Source organism: Drosophila tropicalis, unplaced genomic scaffold (genome assembly GCF_018151085.1).
Source record: "Drosophila tropicalis isolate 14030-0801.00 unplaced genomic scaffold, ASM1815108v1 contig_845, whole genome shotgun sequence".
NCBI lineage: Eukaryota > Metazoa > Arthropoda > Insecta > Diptera > Drosophilidae > Drosophila > Drosophila tropicalis.
The window spans coordinates 3,335,055-3,358,705 of NW_027173338.1; the positions used below are offsets into that span (position 1 = coordinate 3,335,055).

At 35.6% G+C, this 23,651-nt stretch overlaps 1 protein-coding gene across 1 annotated transcript in view; it reads left to right on the forward strand.

Annotated features, from left to right (window-relative positions):
- LOC137580898 (uncharacterized) overlaps nucleotides 1-23,651 on the forward strand; it is a 59,622-nt gene that overhangs the window by 29,608 nt on the left and 6,363 nt on the right. Inside the window, exon 3 of the mRNA XM_068295042.1 lies at nucleotides 11,677-11,719. The gene's annotated coding sequence lies outside the window, so the exon portion shown is untranslated. The remainder of the gene's footprint in view (nucleotides 1-11,676; nucleotides 11,720-23,651) is intronic.

Here is a 23,651-nt window from a genome sequence, read left to right on the forward strand (position 1 = left end):
AAATCAGGGAAATTTTAAAAAGTTTAAAATTTTTTACGATTATCTTTTAAAGTTTACCAAACCAAGTGCCGAATATAATAATTTCTGATTTCAAACTAAATCCTTTTAATAATTTAAAGTTGGTTGAGTAATTTTTTATGAAAGAAAGTAAAAGTCAGAGTTGCAATTATTAATCGATAACCATAGAAGATATCGATAAGATTTCATCACTATAGATTAGCTGGTAAGAAAAACTGCAACCACGTAGTATTTAATATTCCAATAATCCAAACATCTTCTTTGCAATAACCTTAATGACAAAGTCAGTATACTCTGTCCTGTCCCCTGCCTCTTTTGCTGAGAGTATACAGCTATATAACGTAATTATTATGGACTCCAGTTCAGTAAGAAACCGAGGGCAGTGGGTTAACTTTAGCTTGCTGCCCCATGCGTGAGTGGCGCCCCCTTGCGCTCTGCTTAGCTTTTTTGCTAGATTTTATACTTGAGGTTTGCGCTCACTTGTAATACTTTTGATTACTTTTATTTGTGCAAAAAGCTAAACACGAAAACGACAACGACAACAACAAACCGGTTATCACTTTTGTGGGTGTATTTATTGTAGTTGTTTGTTACTTTACCTTACTTTTGTACTGTTTTTTCTCGTTTTTTTTTTTTATTTTATATTGTTTTTTGTTTGCGGCTGCTTTGGATTATGCAACTCTTCGTGTCACCATCGGGTTGCCGCTCCAAAACCGAAATAAAAGTTGTGCAAAACCAATGTTGGAAACGGAAAACTCAAATGAAAACCAAGCCCAAAGTATACCAACCCCCAGCAATCTGGCCGCTCTAATCAGCAAACAAATTTGTTGACATGTTGAGAAAATAAAAAAAAAAAAGAAAGGAAAAAAGAAACTAGAAAAGAAGTTGGCTTCAGTGGAATGGAGAGCAAAGGAATTGTAGCAAAAAAATAAGCAGCTTTGCTTTTTAGCTACTTAAACGTGTTGCCTGTTAAGGGATTACAATTTTATTTTGTTGGCAGTTAGCAAACCAAGGGCCGAAAGTGAGTTGACAAGTTCATTGAACAATTAAGTTGCAACAAAAAGTGTAGAGAAATGTATCTAATATGGCTTGTTTCCACATATCATAGAAGTCATTTCGAATTGCGATTCCAGGAAATTTAAATTGATTTTTTAAATTTATCTTTGAAGTTTAAAAATCAATGTAATTTTTTTTTACCAGTAATTTAAACTGTAAACTGTATAAGAATGCTTTTCTGAACGACTAAAATTCCCATATTAACGATGTCTACAAAGTAACTAACTATTCTATGAAGACTGAGTTAAATTGTTTGTCACACTTCCTGTAGATATTCCCAAAAAAAAAAATTATGCCAAAATGGAAACAAGTAACAGCAAACTAACAAAGAAAAAAACATAAACAACCAGGCAAAAATAACCAGAAGCAGAATGAGAACACAAAAGACAAGTGCAACAGGCAGCAGCAGCAGAAGCAGCCGGCAAACGGGCCAAACAACAAAACAAACAAGCAGCAACAGCTGCTCGACTTGACTTGGTCTAAGATGGTAGTGTTTGTATTTGGTTGCCAGTTTGTCTGTCTGTCTGTCTATTTGCCGGTTTGTCGTTCTGTCTGGTAAAAAGGGGAGGCATGTTGGTTAGGAGCAGAAAATGAAGAACCCGAAACTCGTTGCACCTCAAAAACAAGGCAACTAATCCGGTCTCAGGTAGCACTGTGTGGTGCGTCACCTTTTCCATTGCGCAACAAGTTAACCTGGTAATAATATTTCAAGAGCAAAACGTAAAAGCAACGGTTTCAATCTGTTTTGTTATAATGCTGTGCTTATACACAAAATCTTCACTTCTATCCCATGATATAATGCTCAGGCAAGAGGAAATGGGGCTACTCACTAGATGGCAGTGACAACCGGTACAAAGTGGAATCATAACCGGCAAACCGACAACAGACAACATCAACATGGTAAACGATGATGACAACGGAAGCCAACGCTCATCCCGCTTGCAACACTCAGTCGGTTGGGGAGGGGGCTATGAAGAAAAGAGGCCAAGTCAAAAGTGCAATGGGATTAAATTTTGGTGTCTTCGTTTTCTGGTAACACAAAGACTGGGAATAGAATCAGTCGCTGACTTAAGAGTCTCTCTTACTGTTGTCTAGCTAGCTGATGCTTCTTGAAGTCAAACTTTGTTATGTTAAATTATTTAATTAATAGTAGGAGAAGGAAAAAACACTATAACAATTTAGAATCAGGTACAGCTATTGAGTTTTATATAGTATTATTCGTTCTATCTGTCGTGCCTTTCTAAATTTCAGTTACTAAGTTGCATTGACATATATTCAAATGATCCATAAAAATTAAGGAGTTACATAAATTATCCTACAACTTCTCGCATGATGCGATGAACCAGGAACTAGTAAACTTATTCCCATATATTCCTTATATGAAGCTTTAATTGCTATGATCAACATTCTTGGACCTTGCCGCTTTAACGGTGTATCATCAATGTGAAACTATCTTTTGTTTTATATAAAATATCGTTGTCAGATAGTAATTTTTACCTTAAAGAACACAAACGTTTCATTTTGTAAGCAAAAAGAACAAATGAATGTTGAATAAAATATGATTAAAAAGTGAAATTCCCCTGCTTGCCCTAAATAAATAAAATTCCACAGCTTTTGTTCCAATAAATATCGAAACAATAAACTGAATGCCCCAAAAACAAAAAAAGAAGAAGAATAATAAAGAAAAATTATATAATCAAAAGGTGAATACGAAAATCGCTACAATTCTTTTTCTTCAAAAACGTTTCTGTTGTTGCCTCAGTTTCAACAGCATCAGAGCAACAATTGCGAGTTGAATGAACTGACCAGAACAACAACAAAATTTAGCAGCTGCCCCATACAGCAACAACAACTAAAACAATAAAGAGATCGCAAAGTTCACAGAAAGCCACAAAAATTGAGAAACAAGAAGTAAAAGCCAAAATAAGCAACAACCACAAAAGTCGTGCGACTTGATCTGCCTGAGAACCAAGAAAACTTCCCCAGAGAGAATCGCTTTCGTCATACAAGTAACTACCCATTCGATGGTTATACGTATTTATTTCTTATTTTATAAATGAATAATTATTATTTATTCATGTGTTTGGATTCATGTGTGCGTGTGTGTGTGTGTGTACGTTGTAAATTGATGAAAACAAATTTACGATGTTGCGGCTCATATCTCTTTTTCTATCTCTAAACCAATAACAGCAATTGCCAAAAAAAAAAACATTTTTTTTAATAACTGTGTTTAAGGTTCGTTTCATTTCTAATTATTGTTTTTATTTTTCGTTTTGTAAAATTATTTCATTTTGTAGTAGAGTTTAGCTTTGAGTGAAATATTTACAAATTCCCCCATTCGAAATTTCTTGTTGCCTTGCAACAATTTTGGGCAAACTTTTTAATTACAGCATAGCATGAGTTTTTGGGCGGCTTGTAGCAGGGTGGGCGTGGTTGAAGTTACAAAAGGAATGCATAGGAGTTCAGTTGGAAGCGAGAGCCATAGAGGATTAGTTTGAGGTAAAAGGTCAGTTTGAATGTAGAACATTCTAAATTATTTAAATGAAAATGTTATACACGAAATTAGGAGGGGTCAAGGTTTTGGACAGACTGAGCAGTGGGCCAAATATTGATACGATTCACAGTATCAGTTTTCAGTCAGCTATAATTTACCAGAATAATATAGATTCAAATTATCCATGTCCTTTCACCTTGCTCAACCCTTAAATATATTCAATAGAAAACTGAATTTCATTTAGATACATATCTATACGAATAAAAATCATGCACTATAATTAAATACACGCTCATTATTCGATTCGCATATAAAGTTATTTCTCAGATGGCATCGACCATCGTTCATGTGGAATTGTTGATTATATCCAAGTTCCACACAATGTTCCGTACCAGCGAATCCGTTGTTCGGTTCTCCACGATACCATCTGACAAAACTGGGACTATTACCAGTTGTGGCTGATACAAAAGTGCCCTCTCTGTTTAAATCGTTTATGTCAATCCAATATGATCCATATATTTTGAGTGCTGCCCTTACGGAATTCCACTCCTGTTCATTTTGAAAACTAACCAAATGTCCACCCCATTCTGAACATCTTTGTAGAGCTCCAAACCAAGTATTTCCTTCAGAATTCTCAATGTGATAATATTTTTGACCTATTTTTCTAAATTTGCGCCTTTCATTTTGGCATTGTTGAGTTAAACTTCGTTGCTGCCCTAAAGACCCTTCCGTTGCCTTTATACTCGCCATGCACGAGCCAACTTTTCCCTCTACTTGCTTGAGCTGATTTTCCATATTTTTCAATTTAGATTCCATATTTTCCAGGCTTGAACGGTCTACTAGTTGCCTTTGCAAAGATTTTGTGGATTCCAGTTCTTGCGATAGTTGGTTTTTTTCATTTTGGCATTCTTCCTTTGACCTTCGTTGCTGCCCTAACGTCTCGTCAGTTTTTCTCATACTCGCCTTGCAAGTCTTAACATTTTCTTCTTCTTGTTTGAGTTGGTATTGCACACTTTCAAGGCTTGAACGGTCTACTAGTTGAGTTTGCAATGATTTTGTGGATCTCAGATCATTTTGGCATTCCTCTGTTAGGGATAGCTGTTTTTTTTAAAGTTTCTTCAGTCAACCTAGCACTTTCCATGCAAGACTCCATTTTCTCTACTTCTTGTTTCAACTGATTTTCCATAGATTCTAATTTTGATTCCACTTTTTGTAGATTTGGACAGGATACTATTTGATTTTGCATAGACTTCAACAGCTCCAGATGTTTTACTAATTGTTTTTCAATCTTGTCTAGTCCCTCAGTTTCATGTTCGGGCTTAATCATCTCGCAGGCTTCGAGCCGCTTTTGCATTGAGGGTATATAGGATAAGAATGGTTTCACGGAGCTATAGCAATAAGCTTGGCAGTCAGGCTCTGCCTCGTCCAACTGAAAAGTGAAACATCCATATACCAATCTGAATTTTTCACAATTTTATCACTAACCACACATTCATCTGCATTTATGGCATTCAATACGAGTAAAAGGATTACAAAAAATATTCCACTAAATATGAAATGCATTGTCAACGGTTCGATGTGAAAAAGAAGACTAAACGTGAGATTCGATTTGAATTTGCGACTTTTTTCTGGGAATTTACATGCGTGAGCCGATAAGCTATCAAAATGTTTTTAAACTTTTATGACCAATTTAATTGTTTCAGAGGTCAAAGTCGAATTACATATACTCTTGCAGTTTCTGGCTAGTAAATTAGAGAATTGTGGTTTAATTTCTTAGCGAACTTGGGATCAAGATATTAGGGAAGTTCTTTAAAAGTAATTTTCCGACCGTGACTTTTAACGGTTGAGCCAAAAATAATCCCATCGTAAAATTACACTTTTGAATACCCCGAAGATAAACCCTGAACGCTAGGTCGACTCAGAATACAAAGAAATTGAAATTATTCAGATTGTGCTTATCAGCTCACGGGAGTTGACAGTGGACTTAAGGCATTTCAACCTTAAAAATATATAAAGATTTTTCTTGTCCATTTGTCTTTCCCCTAACAATACCAAGTCACTTACCATAATAAAAATTAATTACCCATTGTATTGTAATAGAAGATGTTTTTTAAAGAATTTAATTTGTTAGGCCAATAGTTGGTAGGACAAAAAAAACCAAGTTTTATAGACTTACTAAGGGCAATAATTCGAATTAGTAATCAATATTTAAATTCTCTTTGTTGAGTTCCTTTAAGGTTCAGTGAAGGATCGGTTAAGTCAGGGAAGTAAGAGGACAACACCAAATAAATTAGAAATGTTTTATGATCTTTGTGCCATTTGACAAAATTTAGCTCTGTGGGTAAAATAAATTTACTCTCTGTCTCCAATTCGTTCAAATCCACCCAATAGCGATATCCCGTTAGTAAATCTTTTACGACAAGATTCCATTCTTCTTTACTTCTAAAATGAACTAGATGTCCACCCCATTCGGCACATCTTTGTAAGGCGTTGAACCAAGTAAGCTTTTCATTATTCTCAATATGATAATATTTTTGACCAATTTTCTTAAATTTTCTTCATTCAGTTTGGCATTCTTCTTTTAAAGTTAGTTGCTGGACTAATGAGTTTTCAGTTTCTTTTATACTTGCCATACAGGTTTCAATTATTCCTTCCACTTGTTTTAGTTGTTTTTTTCATATTCTTCAGTTTAGATTCCACGTTCTCCAGACTTGAGGCGGGCTACTAGTTGATTCCAATATTTACAATCTAAATGAATTCCAGAATATTGATTTTTATTAATATAATGCGACAAAAGTTTATCTATATTAAATTCAGATAATTGGTTGAACTTTTCATGTCTCATTTTGAATGTATGTTAGAAAGTATCAAAACGAATCCCCAGAACTTGCAGAGGCAAAATGTTTGCATTACTTTTGGTACGTGCTAAATAAAAATAAAACCGGAGCGCAACAAATTTAATAAATATGAAATGAGTTTGTCATAAACATCTACACAGACACACACATACACACACAAAAACACAAAACCAATGGAAGGGCAAAAGGGGGGAGACAAATGGGGGAAAACCCTTGCTCCAATTAGGATGGGGATGCCATGGATTCCATAAGAGGAAAACTTTTGGCTGCACGCCTTCGATAACGTGCCGCAAAAGAAAATACCTTTAAGCCAACCCAAAAACCACTCACCAGGCAAATGGGGGAAGGAGGGGCAAATGGCAGAAGTAAAAGGATGCAGGACCTTAGCAAATAAACACGCACTTACAAGCTTACCGGGGACTTTTGCTGCCCCGTTCCACAATCTGACTGGCTGCCTTCTTTTTGCCTTTTGCTTCTGTTCACTCTCTCTCCCTAGACACATTCCTTGGCATAAATAACATGTGACAAAATAAATGCCACTAAAATAAAGGACCAAAAGTCACGGGCGTGTCCTTGAGGCATGCAACAAATGCCAAACAAATCGATGTCGAAGGAGGCCCAACAAATGCCAAAACAACTTGCTGGCAACTTAGGCGGGTCATGTGGGGCAACACGGAGAAGGGAGGCGAGCGAAAAATGTGATTATAAGCGCATAAAATTGCCAAAGGACATTCTCTATGGCCTGCCAAGTCCTGTATCCTGTCCGTGTCTGATTGTGTGTGCTCATAGTTTTTTGGCGGAACTTGTTGAATAAATAAGGAAATGAAAAGTAGAAAAAATAGAAGAAATAGAAGCAGGGCAAAAAAAAAAAAACCCACAGACATTGAAACAGGGGAAAAGAGGAAAAGAAAACCTGTCACACAATCTGCTGATTGCTACACAGGAATTCCTCTTCCTTTTTCCTGTCCAAGAGCTGGTCCTAGCTTGTTAATAGCCCTCCCCCTCTTAGGTCAGGAAGATTCTCTAAATAGCGCAAAATGACCAAATCGTTGGTTAATGATGATGATGGGGATGATGATGTCTGGACGATGCCACGAGGTTGCCTTTTTAATTGCCCTGATTGAGGGAAGGAAGCAAACTACTTGATTACAAACTTAAGATTAAATACAGGAAAATTCTTTAGTAAAAAGATTGACAATGTTGCAAATGATTGAAATCTAACTGTTAAGAATTGATTGAAGTTTTAAATATTTCAAAGTCTGTCCAATTATATCATCTATCTATCATCTATTTTAAGAAGCTAAAAGAAACATTTAGAAATGAAAGAAATCAGTCCACACACAAGTTTTTACAAAAGGGTTTAATAAAATGAAATTTAAAAACATTTCCTGATTTTCCTTAATGTACACACATATGTATTTGATTTGATTTTTAGTTGGTATAACAAACATACTCACCCAAACAAAAAAAGTTGACACAAAGAGTAGAAAAATGGGCAAAAATGATTTCGCAAGCTGTGATGGCGAAATCTGTGCCATGAGAATACGACAAATGAATGACAAATGAATAATTTACGACTACAATAGACGTACAATATATATTCGCTATATTTGCCAAGTCTATTCACATGAGTTGGAGTAGAGCAAATACTAAATATGATTGTATGTATTTCTTGAAGCAATATTTTTTTTTTTTTCTGTTGTTGTTGGATTGTTTACCCAATCTAATGGACAACATTCACTTTAACAAATATTTGCAGTGACTAAATTATTTATTTTTCCCATAATTAAGATCATTTACAGGCCAAAAATCGGCTATCACAGTTACAGGGACTGCAAACTTCTCAAAAGAAAGAAAAACGAAAAAAACCAAAACACAAACTTTCAATAACTTTTTGCTCCCTTAAGGGCCTGACGTGAGTGGGCAAGCAGCTTCATTTCTTGTTGTTGCTGGTCCAGGTTTACCTGTGGCAAAGTCCCTTCAGGTGTATGGGAAATAATTTTTTTCGGTTGCTTGTTTGCTTTCAATTTGTACACAAATTAGAAGAGAATGGAAAAAATGTTACGTATACGCCGCATTGTATACGATATCATTTTTCCCTTATCCACATTTGTTTTGTTTTTTTTTTTGCCTGTTTTATGTAGTGCGTGCCTTCATTATGGTTATTTTTTTCTTGTTATTATAATGATTGGCATGACCATTTCATTCCATTCTGGCTCGAATTTCTTTCGCCAAATAGGGGACCGTGTAGTTTACCTCACTTTTTCTGCCTTTGTGAGTGTGAGTGTTGGCGCCTCGTGCTGAGACTAAAGTGACCTTGCCATTCAACACCGTGCAAAACCTTTTCGCTTTCAAAAAATGCATCAATGCAACAGCCTCGCTATGGATCTCGGATGGCCCTCTTCAATGCGCCTGCAGGCATTTACTATTGTCCTTGTCTGGGTGGTGTCTTTTGTTATTCCCATAGAGGATGAAAAAGAAAAAGAAGACAAAAAAGGCAAATGGAAATACGAGAAACGTAAATTTTTACTGTATCGAATAAGAAATACTATCTAGTTTCAAAAATAGCCGAGTACACTTCCAGAAATAATTATGCCAATTAACCACTCTATTTCAAAATCATGTATAGAATTTTATTATCTGATAACTGATAATTAAAATGAATTTAAAGAAGTTAATTCTTTTAAAAATTAATTAAACAATTTTAATTGCTGGGTATTTAGTTAGCTTTGATTGAAATTTTCAATTCCAGTTTGTAGCCTCTCAAATCTCAAAAGGCCGAAACAAATGAAAATTGAAAAATAGTGTTGGATCTTTATCTTCTATTTTCTGTTCCATTCTTCTTTTTGGTGACGGTGACTTTGACTCAATGACACTGAGACAGACAGTCGACGGGGCACAATATTTATAACCATTCCAGAGCTCTTGCACTTTATTCTTTTGACTTTCTTTCCATTTCCCTTCTTAGTTTTCGCAATTGGATTTGCATGCTGATTGCTTTTGCAGCTTGTTTAGTCGTCCCAACTGCATATAAAAACCCAAACATGAATTAAATAATATAAAAAGAAAGTTTATTCCAGCAAACGTTTGAAGAAAGAAGATGAACTGCGAAACTAAATTGGTTTCATCTCCTTCTGTGTCGACAAAAGTGCTAAATCGGTACAAATGTTAAGCAATTTGTTCACTGTAAGTTGAAAGGGTATTGAATAACATCCTTTGGAATGGGGATGGAGAACAAAGGAGGTAAAATGAGGTAGCAGATGTGTACATTCATCATATGTGCGTGTGTGTGTGTCTTTTATTGAGAACTTTAGTCATATATCAATTCTGTTTAGTTGGGGATTACTTAGATGAAAGGAAGATTTAGTTCAAGAGCATAAATTTCGGTTGATCCACAATCGGCAGGAATAGACATGACAGAATTTTAAGTGAATAAATCCTTTCAATTATTCATTCCCATAATGAATAAATCATAATGGGCCTCTGGTTGTTTGTTTGCACTCACTCTTTAAAGCACCCCATGGATATTTGCTTTGTTTATTATTATTATTTTTTTTTTGTTAATTTTTTTCCATTTTTCAATGAACAAAGCAAAGGAGAAAAGCGGTTATAAAAAATAAGCGTAGCATAACAAACGGCGGTTGACAAATATAAATAAAATAATAAAGCAAAAGGCTGAAAATAAAAGACATATAAATACATTCACATATAAATCGGTTTGGGTGTGTGTGTGTGTGTGCCAGCCCAAGCCCCATTGCATTCAAACAAAAGGCTCTACATAATTTGCATGACAGGATTTGCCGAAGGAGCAAAAACAACTGTCACAACAATAACAAAGGCAGAGGCAAAGGCAAAGGCATCTTTTCTCCGGGCTCAGCAACAGTTTTTCTCTGATTTATTGCTAAACTCGGTTCTTTGTTGGCTTTAACTCTGGTTTGCGTTCTGAGGGTGGCCATGGTCGGCAACTTGGCTCAAATGGTGTAACCATAACTAATTTATGAATGTGTGTGTGAGAGAGCAAAGGTAGCAACATGTTGGCATTTCAAAACTGCAAAAACCTTACTAAAAAATTTCAAATTTTTGCAAGCAAACTGCAAAGTTTGTTTCACCTTGGAGTTCTCATTTATATTTCGTCTCTGTGCGATTTTAATTAAAATGAAACAAAGAGAATCATAACGAATTTTTGAAACAAATTTTTACATTCCATTTGACAATTGCTGGTCACGAATGGAACTTCTGTTGAAATATTGTTTTTTGCGGTAAAAGAAATCTTACAAGCTTGTATGAAAAATGCGTTTAATTGAATTGTACGAGATAAAAAGGAGCAACAGGCGAGGTGAATGAAATTTTGTATCTCAGATTGTCCTTTGTTCATTAGGTTTTAAAGTCACAACTTAATTATTTTTAAAATAAGTAATCAAATTTTTGTTAGTATCAATTGACTAGACTTGAAACAAGCTTGGGCGATAGCCTCCAATTACCGAGCTATAGCAATAAGCTTGGAAATCTGGCTCTACAGACCAGAATTTTTCATTCAATACGAACAAAACGATCACAAAAATTAAGCCACCAAATACAAATTGCATTGCGACTAAGTCAAAGTGGGAATGAATACTAAATGTGAGATCTAAATAGATTTAATCAGAAGTAAATAAACCATGTCAGAAGTTGCGTACATAGTCGATAAGAGAGCCGATAAGGCAAAAGAAAATCTTATAGAAATTAAGATTAAAATCAAATCACAAGCACCCCCGAAATTTTCGTTTTTTCGAGTGCTGTTTTTTTTTCGTTTTCTGTAGCAAACAACAACGTAATTGTATCTCTCTCAACTGTCTCTCTCCTGATGACTACTCAATCTCTATGGCCATACACTAGCAACTTTTGGTCAAGTTGGTTATAGTATTTGTTAATCCATGACAAAATATGTCGCATTCTTATTGAATTGTTTTAGTTCGGATATACATATTAGGCATTACAGAAGCTAAGTGAAAGTTTTTGTCTTTAAGAAATTTTAAATTTTTGGTATCCTTGAAGAATGTTAGAACGCTTGGTGGACTCCTTCTCCACATACTTTAACACACTGTCATGTTGCTGACATACTCATATGCAATCTCTTTCTGTGAAGGTCTTAACTTTGTCATCGCTCCCCTTTCTGAGCCACAAGTTTGACACAATTAAATTCTTTCGTTTTTTTCTTATTAAATTTATGTAAATTACTTATCATGGTCTCTCCCTCTTATTATTTTGCAGAACTCTCACACTCAAGGACTAACTGGAAAAGAAAATTGAAATTGTAAGTAGCCTGAGAGCATTTTGCACATTTTTCCTGATTAAAATAAGCAAATAATAAAAACTGAACAAAAGTATGCCTGTCAACTTCAATGCGAGGAAAAGTCAGCCAAGTTGAACCGCTTTTTTTTTTTTTTGTTGCCTTGTTACAATCACTTATTTCCACTCAACCACCAAAGCAAAACCCTGCCATATACTCCTCTTGGTTGCTTTTCAGCCCTTGGCTAACGGGGCGTATGATTGATGTACGAAAATGTTTTGCGGTTTTGCACTGAAATTAATGCGAGACCCGAAGGCGTTTAATTTCCCGTGACCACAAACGTGCCCACACTACAAATATTTTTGTTTTCTATACAGTTTTACAAGCATTGACACTAAAACCCAAACTCACCTTTGACAAATCAATTGACTAAGTGTTGTGTGTCCGTACCTGTGCGTTGGAAAATTTAATTAATTCATGTAGCATCTCTTTCCCTTTCACTCTCTCTCTCTCTCTCTCTCTTTCTCTCTGCCTTTGGCTCCCTATGTCTAAAAGCTGTCTATTGTTCCTCCGTGTCCTTCGTGAGTGCGTGCATAGGACATGACACATTTCAATTTAAATATGGCCGACGGGCACAAATCGAAATTGCAAAACAAAAGTTTAGCAGGACTATTCCATTTGAGTTTTTCTTTCTTTTCAACACTCATCACTGCGGTCAATTTGATGACAAAACTATTGTAATCTGCTAATTGAATTGAGAAGAGTAATATGCAATATAAATGTAGTGAATTAAATGCTTAAGGGGAGAATTCTAAAGGTAAATGAAATACAAAGAATCCATCAATGTTCTAATAAAGTAAGTAATTGATATCTTACTATTCTATAAATATTATTATAGCATCTTATTATTCTTATATGCTTTTATTTTAAGTAAATTGCAATAAAGCAATCACCATTATAAAAGTCTTGGTCAATTTCTGCCACAACCACCACAAACTTTAAAAGGGACTTGCAACGACAGCAATGCGCCACATTTCCCCATATCCCTTGACAGCCTTCCGCGTAAAATGTTCCATGGAGAGCATGGACAATGAACAAAAGGCATAACAGCGTTGTGTTAATGCCCAAGAGCCACATTTTAAAGACCTTTAGCTTACAAAATTTATATTTTTAATCAGCCTATATTTTAATCAGCCTGCACCAATATAATATTTTATTCAAATTAAAAAGGTAAAACATTTGTAGAAGAACAAAATAAGTTAACATAAGTATGGGATTACTTATATTGAAAACATTCTGCTGAAATTACTTTAATACTTACTTTTTACTTGAAATTATTAAGTTGCTTTAGAAAAACTCGATTGAGTATTATCAAGCATTCAATTACACAAATTTGACAATTATTCGTACCTATTGAGATGGCAACTTTTCTCTTTTAATTTTCTTTTATCATCTACCTGGCAATTCACAATTTCCCTGATTAATTATACTTTTTGTTCTACAGAAATCATCATGGAATATGTGAGAGGAAAGAAAATGTTCCCTAATTAAATACATCCAGTAATACAATTTTCAATTTGGTCCCCACTCTCTTTCTGAAACTTTTCCTATTGAACAAATGCAATTTTCAGACTTACACACACACACATGAGTGCTTGTATATATAGAAGCAGAAGTTAACACTCATACGCCATGTAGTACGAAAATGAAAAAAGAGAAAAAAATAATTCAGTTACGTGGCTCTGGAAATGTATGTAGATGGTTAGCAGCAATTTGGTTTTCTGAATTCTAACCTCGCCTCATGTGGCATGTGTGACACGTGGCAAATGTTGACGTTTAAAACGAAGTCGAAGAGGGGAAAATGCTTAGTTGCAACTTGCATAGCTAAATTGAATTTATGTACATGAAATGTTTCAATCAAAATGCAAACACCAAATAACAACAACAGCTACAACAATAATGACAACTACTACAAACTAAAAATGTAAGGGGGAATTATTTTATGTTCCACATGTTGCAAAACGGAAAACAGGACGCTTTAATTGTAAAATTTAAATATTTATTAAACGAGCTAGTTAACTAGAAGAGGAAGCTAAAGGGAGCTTTTATATGCATATCCTCTATGCTATGTAGCAAAAACAAGAGAGAGAGAGAGGGGGAGAGAGAGAGAAAAAAGAAGAAGATAAAATGTCGGCGGCCGTGTGCCAACTCATTTGTTGCCCGGTCGGGCATAGCATCCTTCCATCCCATCCATTTCCGCCAAATGTGAGGAAATAAATTTTTAAATGCGTCTAGAAAATGGGGCCATGAGGGAAATGGGTAAAAGTGTTTTGTTATAGTGCATACCCAGTGACTGAAGGCTATAACATTTAAGGGTATATGCATTATTTAATAATTATATAGTTTCAATGCTCATACACACAGACAGACACACAGACATGAACGTGTCATGAGCAGAATGTGCTTAAATTCGGCCACAAAAATCTCTTTCAACAAGTATTCACATTGTCGAATACTTAAATTAAATAAAGTTTTTTACATTTAAACTTGTTGAATTTGGGTGCCGAAAAATTCCCTCTCGGTTCCAGCTGAAGGTAAAATCGTGTAAAGGACACAATACACGAAGCGCACAGATGAAACGAGACGCGCTGCATAAAAATCCATGACAAAGTGTAACAGATTGGCCACTGAGCCCACGACCAAGGTAAAGGCAAGGCGCCAAGGATACAAGGAGAGTCAGCAGTCTGGTGAGTCTGGCTGAGCCCCGGGTAAAGCTCAGCCAGAGGAAGATGGCAATAGAGAGTACAGCATAGTATGTGTAAGAGAGAAATGAAAAAGGCACGTCTGCATATTTAATCCTGTTGATTTTTACTTGTTCCGTGTTTCATGTTGCTTTTGCTGCTGCTGCTGTTGCTTCAACTATTTTTATGGCTTTTTATGTGCCTGGCTGATGATTCTACCGTCGACCAACTCTTACCCTGGTATATAAACTTCTCTATATTGTCTCCCTCTCTTTCTCTCTTTAGACAGGGTGTCTATCTACATATAGTATAATATATTCCCCCATGCCTATGAGGCAATTTTATATCATGACATTTTTCGAGACGCACATGTCTCTCTTTCTGAATTTTTTCACATGTACTTCTGAACAATATATAGTAGTAGGCAGTAGTTGTAGTCTCTGGCCGACTTGTATAAGTATTTCTTTTGGCTAGGCCAAAGTTGAAGGCCAAAACAAATATACAAATATCGAGTGCATTTCAAATTCTTACGTTAGGTGAGAATGAATAGAGGAGAGGTAACCATGAGAATGGATGAAAAGCTATTTACAAGGCAAACGTGTGGGCTTTACCAAAGAGAAAAGGAAGAGTTACGGATGCAGCTGAAAAGCATTGAAAATGCAAAAAGGAGAACAGAACAATTACAAGCCAAATGATGAGAAGCAACAAGGAAAAATCTTAATAAACTGAAAAGTATACAATTTAATGGCGTATAAAGGAGGAAAATTGTTTTTACCGAGAATTGAAATGTTTACTCAATAAAGAACAACAAAATTTTATTGTGTGTGTGTATTTTTCTACTGACTCTCATCACATTTTAAATAAAATGAGATCAGCCGTCGACATTGCTGATGACGTAGACGAGAACGTAACTTCACGATACGCTTGTTAAACATTTCAAGGTTGACACACAATTTCAATTTTAATTTCCATTTCAATGCGAACACACACACACACATTTACACACCGTTTCGGTACACATAAATCAAACACTTTCCAACAATCCGAATCGCACTTCAGCATAAAAGAGCAAAAATTTAAATGTGAGCTCATTAAAAACAAAACAAAATACAACAAACGAATCTTAAGTTGGAGTGACTTTTGGCCAACCTCAAGCTCAGCGGGTTGAAATTCTCCTAATTAAAGCGCGTGCCGAACTTTCCCCTTGATCAGACAGGCAATCAATCAATCTATGGGTAATTGAAACTGTGTGAGTCCATTGCAGTAAACGACTAAAACTGATTGATTTATTTGCCACCCCCAAATCCCTCGCCCCAAAGTAAACTGTGTGGCTAATAGCTAACAGAAAAAAAAAACTGCCAGCTAAACGCTACCAAAATGGTAACATAAATTTGAACACAAAATACTTGAGTTCATCAAATTGCTATAAACTTGTGTAATTCACAGATGAAGTGAGACGGTGTGAGTTTATTTTTATCAAACCTGCTTAAGTTTTTAACCAATTTTTGAAAAGAATGTTTATGGCTTTAAGAAGAATAGAATATGGAAACTAATAAACTGACCTGTGTTTTGGATGAAAGCCCAAAATGAGATCCTTTCTTGCCATTGTTTAATTTCTTAAAACGTTAAAACGTTATAATGTGTAATTCATGTTAAGCGTTTTCTTTGGCTGAAAATTTGCTCTTATCATATTAACGCACAAAACAAATCCTAGCAGCTTGGAAGTTTTGATATCCTGGAAGCTGTGACAAGGGAAACAGAGCTACTTTAGGCCTAATCGAATCACTTCCAAACAAAATTTGTTCATTGTTAAATTGGTTTCATTTAAAATATCTTTGTAGATTACTAAATCTTTAACGAAAGTCTTAAGCAGCTTTTATATATGAACATTTATAAACTGGACTGTAAAGGGATCTGTCTATATCCTTTGTAGATAACACAGGTTTCCTATCTAAAAGAAAATCCATAATTCTAATAAAGGACCAATTTTCAGGAATAGTTCAAACTAATTTTTCATGTCAATAATTTCGACTATTTTATAATACTCTTAGCTAAAAGGGTATAATTACTGGCATTATTTTGCTAAGAGCAAAACAAACAACCTGCAAGTCATTTGAGCAACACTTTTTACACATTTCTCACATTATACCCTTGCAAAAAGGGTATATTAATTTTGGTCAGAAGTGTGCAACGCATAGAACGAAGCATCTCCGACCATACAAAGTATATATATTCTTGATCAGCACGACGAGACGAGTTCAACTAGCCATGTCCGTCCGTCCGTCCGTCTGGATCAACGCAAACTCCTCCTAGACCGTAAGAGCTACAGAGCTGAAATTTTGCACGTAGGCTTGTATATACTGCAGGCGTTGTATATCTCGGATTCAGCCGGATCGGACCACTATATCATATACCTCCCATACAAACCCCAAAGTCACGAACAGTGACTTTTCTCAATAACTTCGTTATTTTCTATGCTATTATCGTGAAACTTAATATTAGAGAGTTTACTACGCCTATAAGCGACTATGCCAAATTTGATCAAGATCGGGTGACTATATCATATAGCTCCCATACAAACCCCAAAGTCACAAACAGTGACTTTCTCAATAACTTCGTTATTTTCTGAGCTATTGTCGTGAAACTTAATATTAGAGAGTTTACTACGCCTATAAGCGACTATGCCAAATTTGATCAAGATCGGGTGACTATATAATATAGCTCCCATACAAACGGCCAAGTCACGAACAGTGACTTTCTCAATACCTTCGTTATTTTCTGAGCTATTGTCGTGAAACTTAATATTAGAGAGTTTACTACGCCTATAAGCGACTATGCCAAATTTGATCAAGATCAGGTGACTATATCATATAGCTCCCATAGGAACGATTGGTCGAAAACAGTGACTTTGTAAATAACTTCGTTACTTTTAACGCGATTGCTTTTAAATTAAACATTTCTTAATTTAATATATATGTTAATGACTGTGCCGAATTTGATAAAGATCGGGTGACTATATCATATAGCTCCCATAGGAACGATCGGTGGAAAACAGTGACTTTGATCAATATCTTCGTTATTTCCTATGATTGTAGGCCTTTCTTTCTCAAGCTTAAGCCTTTTTAGATAAAACGTTCTTCCACATTGATGGCTAAAAGGTAAGGATAGAGTTACCAAAAAAGTTGCAAGGGTATACAAACTTTGACGCGGTCGAAGTTAGCCCCGGCCCTCTGGTTTTTTTATTTTTTTTGCTACGCTTTCAACTGATTAAGTACAAATTTGTTATAAATAAGTTGCAGGGAGAAAATCAACTCTCCAGTGCTTGGCACAATTTTCATGCTTTGTTGCGGTCAAGTAAGTTTAGAATTTTTATAGAAAGCACAAATATAAAGAATGTGGAAAACAAGTGAAATGTAATGAAAGCAACAAAAAAAAAAAAAAAAAACAACGAAGACGACAACGACATGAAAGGGAATTCTTGAACGTGTTTGTAAGCCGATTTGTTTTCGCAGAGAGTAACCACAAAAATGTTACAAACAATTTTCAAGCTAATTTTGAGAGATGAGATGAGAACTGGCTATGGCATTTTTTATTTTTGTATTGTAAACACAAGTTGCCTGTTGCTGCTAGATGTTAGGATCTACTGAATGCCACATACTCTGTATACAGCCATTAGACTGACATACAGAAATACCAACAGAGAGAACGAGACAGTCTCTTTTTCCAAAACACTGTCATGCGGGGATGCTGGGGCAGACAAACGACAATCTCATTTTAGATGTGGTCCAGACGTCAGCTTAATAAGCTTTCAGCCTCAATGCGCTTTTAGCCATGGCGCAAAAGTCTTGTTCAAGTTTAATATCAATATTTTACTCAACTTGTAAGTCCTTTAAGCCAAAGCACTTAACTGACCAAAGCAGAATATTTCAAGTGGCGAGAGCAATCATTAAGGGATTACTCAAACATTCGAGGCATTAAATATTGAAACGAATTTTTAATGAAAGATTTCAATACATCATGAAATCATAGATTAACTTTAACCAAAAAGCTAAAAACCTGTCAATATGGATTGAAATTAAAAGGTGAAGAAGTGCCAAGAGACAAAGTTAAATCGTTTATGGCAAGTGAGTGAGACTTTGCCTAGATGTCAACAATGTTGACAGTGACAGCCAGCGGCATTAGACTTAGACATTTACAACGGTAAAGATATGTCAAGGACCTTTTGTGTGTGTTGGTGGACTGAGTGATGAACTTAACACGTGTATGCCTTGGAAGTAAAGTATGTACATTTCCTATACACATACATATATACTCTTGATTAGTACCAAGTGTTGGAAATTATTAAAGTTGAAGTCATAATGGGATAACAAATCGATTAGTATCTGACATAGATCAAGAATGGAATTAGCCATTAGGTTAGAAAGAGATTGAAATTAATTTGGCTGAAAACTATCAGCGATGTTTCTTAACTCATTTAAAAAAGGCATAATAATCACTTTCCAACAAAATGATAAAGAGATAAAAGGAGTTTGATGTTGAATTTCATTTGTGATTTCTGGAAAATGAAATTAATTAATATGATCAGAACCAGCAGAGATATTTCACCAAATGTTTATTATTTAAAAGATTGCCCCGGATTGCCCGATAGGAAATTTAATTAATTTTTAACACCAATTTTGAAGTATATTCAAATTGGCGTTGCATTTAAATGAAAACTTAGTTGAAACTGACCTAAACCAAACTAATTCAAAATCAATTTGAAATCATCGAGCATAAGTTTATGTTTGCATTTAATATGCACATCCGTATTTATAATCTGAAAACCACTCAATTTCTCAACTTCCTGTGATATTGGAGAACAGCTTGTTGAATTCAATGTTTGGCTTGAGGAAAGGGTGCCGCGAGAAAAACAAAGCGTATAATTCAAAGTTTATCCTTTGCCTTCAAGCCTATAAACATCTTCATCTGGTTTTGGGATTGTACGTGCTTGGCGTGCCACGCATTTCTTTTTCCCTTTTTTTGTTGGTCTTGTGTTTTGGGATTATCCCAAGGATGCGCGTTCCATCCTTACATACATCCATCCATCCACCTGCTGCTGAAATACTCAGTGCGGATGCTGCATTTACGTGACGAGCAATTTCAATCTCTCAATATGTTTGTATATATAACCATACTCTGAGTGTCATTTCACAAGGAACCTAAGAACTGGGTCAAATAGGCGTGGTCCACATGGCACACAGAGCTTTAAAATAGCCGCAATAACAGAAATGGTTAGAAGCAATTACGGCAACCTAATGAAATCAAAAACCTTTTTCCTTTGTCTACTCTGCTGAAATGGCAGAAGCATGCAAAAGCAAAGTAACTAAATTAGTGTTGACTAAGAGAGAGACAATTAACTTGGACGTATTGGTTATATTATACACTAGACTAGCCAACTAAGCTTTCAGGGTCTCACATCTGAATTATTAGATTGCCAAGAGAAGTCAATAGAGGCAGCACTATCTTCAATAGCTTCGGCTTAACATAGCTTATGCATCCTCTCTCCCTTTTAGGTGGAACTGGCTTAAATCTTCTAATGAAAGCCAGTTCTGCGTTAGTGATAGAGTAAATGAAAAAGTAGAGGACAATAAGGAAAAATTAGGTCATTTGCTGTGTCATAAATGCCATATGTGAATAAGAAGAGACAGGTACAAAATGATAAAACCCTTCTAATTAACTTGTTGGCTTTCAGCTAAACAAAAGTCACTTGCCTTAGAATAATTAGATATACGAACAAGCAGTTAATAGCTAGGCCATTTGCTGGTTACTAGTTAGTTTAGTAGGTAGTCCAGTCACATATACATATGTAAAGCTAAGCCAGCTGCTGCTTTCTAGTGGCTCAACTAAACTTAAATTTTTAATGTCATCAAATGTTGACCCTTTGCTAAGCATTATAGTATTATTTTATTACCACCTAATTGAGAGAACTTTTGGTAAGAATAATAACAATATATACGTGACTCCACTGCGAATTGGACATTGAGACCATATGGACAAACATACGTTGGTAGGTATCCACATTGGACTAAACTAGAGCATATAGAAAGGACATCAAAAGTCAATCAATGTAATGTCAAAGCTACGTGGGTAGCCAATAAGCCATAAAGGAAAAGGGGGGCGTAAACCGAGAAGAGAAGAAAAGTGAAGAGAATAAGACATACAACACAGTTGGAGAACGGAGAGACAGAGAGTAATGGAGGAAGACAAAGAGTAAACTCGAGCACAGCTTGACAAGAATATATTGCACTGTGAGCCCAGTTGGATAGCAACACCTAGACACGCCCCCTCCCGCACGCCCACACTGCTTAAAGTTTTAAGCGCCTGCGATGAAACTTTTTTACAGCCAACTGGCCACAAATTTAAGCTACGACCCAGTATAAAAAACCGAGTCACAAAGACCACTTTAGATCTATGAATGTTGGTTCCATTGTTTCCACCTGAAACAATCAGTGGAAAGTGAGTGCACAAATTTCAAAACGAATTGTGTATTATTCTCTCTATCTCTCTCTCTCTCTCTCTCTATAAAAAAAAGGAAAAATGTATTGAAAAATATCAGAGTTTCGTTTGCCACTGGTTGGATAGCTAGCCAGCTGGATATTCAATGCATTTGTACTCTTTTCAATTAAATGAAACTAATATTTGCTTGCTTGTTGGGGAAAGTTATCTTGGTTGTTTCCCCCTTACGATAAAAAAATATGTGAATAAGTTTATTGTTTGAAGAGTTGAAAAATATCAGTGAGTTCCTTTCCTTAAATCCTTTAAAGTCTGGTCTTTAACTCTTTAGTCTCTGGTGTCACACAATTTTTGCACTTGTTTTAGTTGATGGCCTCGTAATGTAACTTCACATTAATTAAACAGCTTTCCTGTTAGCTCATTGTCCTTCCGTGTGGACGAATGTGTGAGTGTGTGTGTGTGTGTTTGTGGGTGTTTCTGTTTATCTGTGTTAAGTGAAGCGCAAGGATGTCAAAGTTAAATCACTATAAGCCCACGACGTAATGCCAATTTCCACCGAAAGTGATATACAATGATAGTGGTGCTCTGCTGCTCTGGCTGAATGTTGCTACATAGTTCTCTCTGAAGGCAATTAAATTGGAATTAAGAGCACACAATACCGTGCCGCATTTACTTGTGCACAGTTTGACATTCACTCAATCTCGACCAGCTGTTGCTTCTCTTCTGTTGGCTTTCGTTTCATGGCATTTTAATTAAAAGTTACCTCAGCTAAGCCCATTACGTACTTATACATGTAATTTAATATCTGTATAAGCAACAAAAACTGTAAGAGTTATGTATATGGCCTTGTCCCTTCCGTAATTAAATAATAATTATAATTTAAAGTTTTACAACAACTGCGTCTAATTATGTCATTCTGATTAAAGGCCTTTATAGTGCGTGTTTCCACTACTTGTAAAATAAATAATTTAACCAAAATTATACAAATTTTATTCCTAAGTAATAATATCTCCTTAACCAGATTCTATCTGAATATTCGTTGCATGGGCTAAGATTTATAGAACCCTAAGCTCTCAAGCACTTAAAGCCTAAAGGAAACTCTAAAGGTTAGAAATTGAAAATAACTTGCAAAGAAAATTGTCAGGTATTAATAATACATAAACTAAAATCGAAAAACAAATGTGTATGAAGTAGCCATACTTTCTCACCTTTTATTTTTATTTAGCATAAAGTTGCTGTCAAACTGAACTTTGATAGCACCAGACAGGAATAAAAGGTCTGTTGCCGCTTCACCATAATTTCCAAGCCATTTGACTAAATTTTTGGGCGTTTGGCGTTTTTGCTGGCAAATTTACTAACAGTAAGAATACCGGGAGAGCCTATTATTACTCCGACAGGTGCCTGATGGTAACTCTGGGCAATCCCTCGAGTCCTTGACTTGGCTTTTATGCAAACTCTTAACTTTTATAGACTGAACGTGACCGTAATAAGCCATTTCACACGCAAAGTAGCAAACTGGTGAAATTGGGGGAGAGAGCGAACGGGAGTGCAGGGGCCCCTTCACAGGGGAAGCCTTCGAAAGTGCATTAAATATTTACACAATCAATAAAACATATTTTATTCCAGTTTTTCTTTTCTTCTTTTTTTTTTTTTGCATTCAAGCATTTCAATTTTCCTTTTTGGTAAAGAGAAAAGTCCCACCACCTTGTGTACCTACTTAAAGCATTTTCTCCTGCAATTTTTCTTTTTTGTATGTTTTCATTCTTTCGGTATTTGCAAACCAAAGTTTGAAGTTTTCTTTTCTATTGTTGTTGTCACTTATGTGTTTACTTTAGAATTTTCTTTTCAATGACTTGAGCCTGGCAAAATCTTATCACTTTTCCTGTGTGTTTCTGTGTGTCAGCCAAAAACGAATTTTTGAATAATTTATTAAGTCTGGCAAACATTTTTCATTCTCCGCGCCTTCGTGTGTTTGTGTTGCGTTTTCTCATTTTGTTTGTCTTTCTTTGTTATATGTATGTATGTTTGTTTGTTGGCTGTTCAAATTATGCGTGAGTAGCCGAATTTTGATTTGATTTTTTCCTAAGGGCATGCCCCCATGGATGAACACTCTGAATCATACAGTTTGGGAGTCACTACAGTGAAAAGGCACAACGACCTTTTTGTAAGCAAACCCCACTTAAAAGCTGTTTTTTCTTTTATTTTTTTTTGCAAATTTAAGTTAACTTTATATTATTTTTAGGCGTATATTGACAGTAGTTAGAACCAAAGAAACGTACGAAGCTTTCTTCCTTATTCTTGCCTAATAAGGAATAAGTTTAAGGATTTAATTCGAGAAACAGTTTGATAAAGCAAATTTAAGAACCTTTTCTTAATTAAAAACTTAACACTGGATTTTGATTTGAAATGAAAACTAGATCACCATGTCGTATAAGTGATGTCCTAGCATTTAGATTTTATTTTTGTTGCAGTTTGAGAACCACTTGCTGCCTTTGGCAACATAATTATTTGAGATGGCGATAGAAGCGGTGTGAGGGAGACACACACAATGTTGGCATTTCAAAGCCTGACGTTTAACATCATTAACAATGTCCTTTCATGTGGTGTTTTTGTTTTTTTGCCTTTGGTGGTCAAGGTAAGGCCAACACCCATGACATTGTCCCTCGGCAACGATGGACGAACGGACGGAGGTTATGAAGGGCAGTGTGAGTGTGATTGTGGAT